The sequence below is a fragment of the Marmota flaviventris genome, chromosome 16, assembly GCF_047511675.1.
Source record: "Marmota flaviventris isolate mMarFla1 chromosome 16, mMarFla1.hap1, whole genome shotgun sequence".
NCBI classification, from domain to species: domain Eukaryota; kingdom Metazoa; phylum Chordata; class Mammalia; order Rodentia; family Sciuridae; genus Marmota; species Marmota flaviventris.
In genome coordinates, this window is record NC_092513.1 from 47,584,952 (window position 1) to 47,592,194 (window position 7,243).

The 7,243-nt window shown below is 41.1% G+C and overlaps 1 long non-coding RNA gene across 2 annotated transcripts in view; it reads left to right on the top strand.

Annotated features, from left to right (window-relative positions):
* LOC139702234 (uncharacterized) overlaps positions 1 to 1,791 on the top strand; it is a 38,696-nt gene extending 36,905 nt beyond the window's left edge. For both annotated transcript variants that reach the window (XR_011704824.1, XR_011704823.1), the window contains one exon: positions 413 to 1,791. This is a non-coding gene — a long non-coding RNA (uncharacterized lncRNA). The remainder of the gene's footprint in view (positions 1 to 412) is intronic.
* Positions 1,792 to 7,243: the final 5,452 nt, after the last annotated feature.

Consider the following 7,243-nt stretch of genomic DNA (forward strand, 5'->3'; position numbering starts at 1 on the left):
GGCTAATATTTATTTATTTATTTATTTATTTATGGTGCTGGGGACTGAACCCAGGGCCTTGTGCATGTGAGGCAAGCACTCTACCAACTGAGCTATATCCCTAGCCCGTAATTTTTTAATAATATAAGTAGAGCACAGTGGTGCACTAATCTCAGTGACTCGGGAGGCTGAAGTAGGAGGTTTGCAAGTTTGAGGTCAGCTGCCGCAACTTATGAGATCCTGTCTCAAAATAAAAAATAAAAAGGTCTGGGGGTGTAGTTTAGTGGGAGAGCACCCCTGGGTATAATCTCCATTACCAAAAAAAAAAAAAATTCATAACAGCAGTGACCTACAATTTGTAAATAAGAACAAAGCTTATCTTCTTTAAAATCATCATTTTAATAATCATTCATTGCCATTTCTTTGGTCAAAGTTCCTTAGGTGGAAGCTTCTTTTCTCACTCCTATTCTTCAATATAACAAAAGAAGAAGCTTCAAATGAAGTTAATATAAAACCAAAGACAGCAAAGAGGAGAACCAGAGGCTGAGAAGAGGAAATGCCAACTTCTTTCAGGATAATGTGACTTCCTTTTTAAAGACAAAAAAAAAAAATCTTTTCAGATTGTCTTGTCAAGGCATAAATGTGGCTCCTAAATGTCTAACGAAAGGGAAATAATTTAACAAATTATAAGTACTTTCATACAATGCAATATTTTGAGCCAATTAAGTGGATTTTTCTTAATTGGATAAAATTTTAGTATGGAGAAATCTTCAAAATAAAATGGCAAGTGATAAAAATCAGGATAGAAGCCTGATCACTTGGAAGGTAGCACACACACACACACAAAGAAAAGATATGCATGATCATTATACAAAATACATGTATCAAGATGTGAATTTGTCGTCAACATACCTTATATACAAACAGAGATACGATAAATGGTGGTATAAAGGTGTATTAAGAATTGTATGCAAAAAAATAAGAGAGCTCATGAATAATGGCATAATTTGGTGTGAACATACTTTATATATAGAGTTACGAAAAATTGTTCTGTGAATGGATAATTATGAATGTAATGCCTTCCATATTGCCATGTATGTAAGAAATTTTAAAAAAGAAAGAAATATAAACAGAGGTTGTTACTAAATGTTTTGCTACAAGATTTGGGGGTTTTATGTTTGTTTGTTTGTTTGCTGTGCTGGGGATCAAACTCAGGGCCTTCTTCATACAAGTGCTCTTCCATGGAGCTACACCCTCAGTCCAAGTTTTAAAAATATATATTCTTCCTCATTTTCCAAACATTTATGAGCATGTATTTTTTTTAATAAAAAAAATGGCTGCAAAATAGTGCAGAAGTTGAATATTGTGGCTTCAATGTAGATAACACTTTGGAGTCAGGAGTATAGGTTAGTGATAAAGCACTTACTTAGCACATGCAAGGCTCTGGGTTCAATCACCAGCACTGAAAAACGTTTCTCAAGACTATAGTTTCCAAAAGTAAAAAATGTGATTTTTATAGTCCTGTTTCATTGTGAATAGAAATATGAATTTTCTATGTTATTCTGCCTGATCCTCAGTGTTTCTTTGTGTATTCTTATTGCACTAAATTGTTCAGATCTTCCCACCATCAACAGATTTTTTTCAGGAATACCTGTTAAATGTTTTGGGCAAATGACTTTTAGACAAGTGAGACTCAGCCATGCAAAAGAATCCTGTAGTTCACTAAGAGTTTTCTTCCAGTTTAAACAAGAGCATTTATATTTGCTAAGCTGAAAGTTCTGCCAAACCAAGAAAACCCCTTATGGAATAAAAGTGGCAAAAAATAGGACTGAGATGCATCTTTATGAACAGATATTTTAATTTTAAATGTTAAAAACAAAGACACTTATTAATTGGAGATAAACTCTGGAAAACCACTTGAAATCTGAGTATGGAACCTGATCGCCACACAGGGCTATTCATTTCTATCTTGGAAATTATTTTAAAACTTAATTAGAAAAACAAAACTTGGATTTATCTTTCCCCCAAAGTTGGCCAGCCTTCATGGAGAGGAGAGAGCACTGATCACAGAACCCCTCTGGCCCTGGCTTTCTGGAGACAGGTTTATGAGGAGGTGTGTGCTGGGGAGCCAGAGCTTCACCTCCAGGGTTCAAAGGCGTAGATCATGTTCCTTGGAGCTAGCTCTGTTTTCTGTCAGACCAATTCCTGGCCCCTCCCCTGCTCTCATCTGCTATCTTAGGAAACAGCACTCCTCAAATTCTTTGCATGATTGGAGGGGGTAAAGGGGAGGACCCCATCCCCAGATATAACCCCTCTTTTCATCACCAATAACTAGGGTCAGGTCTCCATATAATCCAGAAGAGGAAGTGCAAAGCTTGCTAAGGGACTATTTGCTGAAAGAACTGCAGGATTTAGCCAGTATGTTTCAGGAGGAGCTGGGAAAGTTGGTAGGGATTGGACTCTGAGGGTGCTGGATGGATGACGTTGGAGCGTAACGTCCAGCAATGGAGAATTTATCAATATGGGAGCGTTGAATACAGGATTTAGCAGCCTAGCAAAGACCCCACAAGTCAGGGCAACAGGATGACTCCTAGAGGCAGAATTTAGCAGATTTAGCAGATTTAGCAGCCTAGCAAAGACCCCACAAGTCAGGGCAACCATGCTTACAGGATGACTCCTAGAGGCAGAAAAAACAGTACTTTCCATCTCTTCTCTGTACTTTGAGTTGTGTCTCAGTTAGTAGATCCAGGACTGTCAGGAGATGCAGAATCTGGGCTCTGTTAACACCCTCTTTTCCCTGTGATCTTTGAGCCTTTATAGCTTCTCACTGTTGTGTACCTATTTATCTTCACTTTTTAAATCCCTAACAATGAACCTCTGTATTAATTTCCCTCCAAAACATCTAAATTGGTTTCTGCTTTTCTGATGGGACCCTGTCAATATAACTGATTATAACTTAGGATCAGGCTGTGAAATCACTCCAGCTCAGGGAACGTTTGTGAAGGAAGGGAAGACATCCCCCAATCGGAGGCACCATCATAGACATCTGTCTCCATGGCAGCAGGGACGTGTACAAGCTGCAGAAACCAGCCCCTGTCTATGCACAAAGATTTACAGTGAGTTTGTAATCGTGTGTCAAAAGAAAAACAGAAGCTGGTTATCATAATAATCCAGGTTTGATGGCAGTTAATTGGTGGTTTGTTTATGTTATCAGAAAAGCCATTTATTTCCTTAGGAATGAGCTTTTTGATACCACAGAGCTTCAAACAATGCTTGTTCCTGTGAGAAGAAGCCGTTGGGGGAATGTCTTAATTTAATAAAACTTGAACAAAGTCTGATTATAGTAGGGCATCTCCCATTCCTGTGCTAAGCATATATACACATAACAACTCTATACAAGGCATACAAAATGGGAAAAACCCCAACTCTAGAATAATTACTAGCTGCATTTTCAATGGTAAAATTTTCAACTGTACTTATTAAGTCAGGACCATAATTTGTGAAATAAAATAATTACCAGCTGCTATAGTTCTGTCACCAATGGGAAAATCTAAAGGATAGAGGCAGGCAGAGAACTGGTACCTGTTGTGTCCATTAAAAAAAAGAAGGGAAACATGATGGGCTCGGTCCATGGAGGACACAACGTGTTTCTTTTTTTTTTTTTTTAAAGAATTTTAATATTTATTTTTTAGTTTTTGGCAGACACAACATCTTTGTTTTTTGTATGTGGTGCTGAGGATCGAACCCAGGCCGCACGCATGCCAGGCAAGCGCGCTACCGCTTGAGCCACATCCCCAGCCCAACAACGTGTTTCTTAAATGAATGGATGCCCACCTCAAATCTTCAATGAGCAGAAATGAGTAAAGCATTCTGCCTAAAGTAAATAGGATTTTTTAAACCGGGCTTCGAAGAATGGCAGGACATTGTGCTGACCGGACCAGGGTGGGATTTCAGGAAGACCCAAGAGGGTACAGTGCAGGGACAGATCAATGGCCAGGTGAGGCCAGAGGAAGTATAAAGCAAGGCTGGCTTTGGAGGTCACCTTAGGCAGCTTTGTTGGTATCTTGTGTTTATATGGGTTGGAGGGGGTTTGGAGGCTTTTAAGTTGAATGACAGTCAGATCTGTGGCTTGCAAGTTCCTTTAATGTACAAGTTCCATAAATATTTGTCAAATTGACTTTTTAAAAAGATAATGGAAGAGCAGCTAAAAATCTTCTGAATATAATTACAGTGCTTTAGGTTGGGAACATTTTCATGCTAGGTGTGGTTAACACCTATTACTGGTTTCCTAGCAACCATGCATTCTTTCCTGGAGAAATCTGAAGGGTCACTTGAACGTCTCCACTTCAGAATTACTCCATGGAATTACTCTGAGACACATTTATTGAATTTGTTCCCTTAACTTCCAGACCACAGGAGCCGGGCTCAGAAGGGATGATCGAGGTTTCGGGTGGGGTAGGTTTGTGCTCCTGCAGACAGGGTCAGGGAATACAGGATGGGAGACACAGTGAAGCACCCTCCTTCCTGCCCATTTACATCCGAAGGTCATTACAGAAAGCTTAGACAAAGGAATTAGTAGAGAGTGGTTCAGATGATACGTGGGGCAGAAAATCATCAGGCAAGATCCCGAGGACCAAGATGAAAGGAACTAAGGGCTTATCCAAAGGCATCAGCAAGGGTGTAGCACAGGGCTAGAGGGCTTGCCTCCAATGCAGGAGGCTCTGGGTTTGATCTCCAATATCCCTAAAACAAAAACAAACCATCATCAAGAGGCTGAGCATCATTTCAGTCATCACTGTGAAGGGTAGGAGAATATGCCACCCCCAAATTTGCCACTTTGGCATATGGATTATCTTCATTTGAAGGCAACTAAAAAGAAGTAGGTACAAGAAAAACTCTCTGGTCCCCTTTCTACCAGGAAGAGCAGGATCACTTACCTCCAGAGACAACCTAGATGATCAACATCCTAGACATAGTACCAGAGGAATGGGATAACAAACTTTGCGAAAACTAGCCCTCATTGCCATTAGTTTCCCCCATATATTTATTTCTCCACAATTTAGGGGCTCCTGAAAGCCCAGAGTCCTTTTCCTTTTTCTTGTCACTCCTCTTTAAAAAAAAAGAATTACTCTGTTGCCAAGATGCAATATAAACTCAAGTTCTAGCTATCCTTCTAGTTACTTCTCTTTGGCTGCTCCCCTGTGTAGGCAGGATGTATATGCTAATAAGGGTTTTTTCTCTTGTTAATCCATCTTTTGTCAGTTTAGTTCATAGAGGTCCCAGCCCATAAATCTGAAATGGGTAGAGGGAAAATTTTTTTCTCTTCCTCTAGTGCAGAATCGTCTTTAAGGAAGTCGTTGTTGTCCTCCATTTATAGTTGTGTAAACAAAGACTCACAGAAGCTAAACGACTTGACCAAACTAGCCTGACCAAGGCCTCGTCACTCCAGAGACACTGGACATAAGCACAGAAGAGAACTTCCCAGCTCACCATGGTGGCCTGTGGCCAGCCAGTGCCAAGCCCTGCATGCTGTTCCTGGACCTCTCTTTGGCTCTTGGCAATTTCCTATTTCCTCCTCAAAGCACTGCAAGCTTCCTGTCCCCATTCCCCTGCCCCCCATCCCTCCATGCACCTTCTGCCTCTCCTTGTGAGCATCCTGGGCAGGATTACCTTCCTCTGGTAATCTCTTAAGACCTTTGAGATGCAGTTCCCAAGAATCAGCCCTCAGCCTCTTCTTCTCCTCCTACAAACCCTCTGCAGCGACTCCTCTGCTGCCCAGGCCTCAAACACTGCTCACAGGATGACAACTCATGAAGTTTCCACTTCAAATAGTTTATCTACCTCCAGTTCCATAGTGCTCAAATTTGTAAGCAAGAATGTGTAAAGTAGAATCTTTGGACCAGCAGCCTAAGGATCACCAGAGGGTTCATTACAAGTGTGGAATCCCAAGTGCTACCAAGACCTTCTGCATCAGAATCTGCATTTAATGAGACCTCACAGACAATCTGCAGGCACATAAACATTTGAGAAACACTGTCCTAGACCAGAAGTTCTCTATATAGTTCCTCTATTGGCAATGTCAGGGCAGCCTGAGAAGTTGTTAGAAATGCAAACTCTTAAGTCCAGAAATCTTTACTGAAGACGGTCTTCCACATGATTTGGATACATGTTTAATTTTGGAAATCAGGGTTGTGGAGTGAGTTCTTCAATGTGGCTAACAGCGCAATCACCTGGGCAGTTTTTAAACTGAAAAATGCTTCGTCTGTCTCCAGTGTCCAACTTTGATGGGTCTGGGATTCAGCATAAACATTGAAATGCAAAATCATCATCATCATCATCATCATCATCTTTCCAAGAAATTCTTCTTTTTAGTACCTGGGATTGAACCCAGGGGTGCTTAACCACTGAGCCACATCCCCAGCCGTTTTTTGTATTTTTTAGAGACAGGGTCTCACTGAGTTGCTTAGGCTTCTCTAAATTGCTGAGGCTGGCTTTGCACTGAGATCCTCCTGCTTGGCCTCTCCAGTGGCTGGGATTATATGCATGAGTCACCACACCTAGCTTCCCAGGTAATCCTAAGGGACAGTAGTTAGAAGGCCCTGGCTCCTACTGTTCTCACACTACAAACACTTTGCAAATGATGCAACCACGACCCTGGTGCAACTGCCCCAACCCTGTTCACAAGCTGACAACTCATTCAATTAGGTCTCCAGCTGCCTCCAGCCCCATAGTTCTCAGGTTGGTATCTGGCTGTCCTTCAATCATTTCAAATACCAAAGTAGAACCCACCATTTCTATCCTGAAGTACCCAACTACTTCAAAAACCTGTAGGGACTTCTTCAGGAAGGGACACTTTGTTTTCAAAACATGGCTACTGTATTTTGTTTCCTTTCAGATCTCAACAACCTGACCCTATGACTTCAGAACAAGCATCATCCACCACCTGGACTTAACACCAGCACATCCTCTCTATAGGGAAAGATAATCTGTGTTTCATAAACAGAATGCAGCTTTGCTCTTGACATGAGATTTGGTCAGTAAACCTTTCACTCCACATACCTACCTCCCACTATCCTGAGTGAAATTTTTCTTGACTTATCAGATAAAGATAGCAGGGAGGGAGGGAAAGGAAATCCTTCTAGAACTGGGGTCAGGAACTGTTAAGAATGAAGTTGGTTGCCTAGCAACAATGTCCTTTTCCTCTCCTCCCCCTAGATAACAATTTGTGATATTTTGTTCCTCCCTCTCTTCTCTTAGGGCTGTT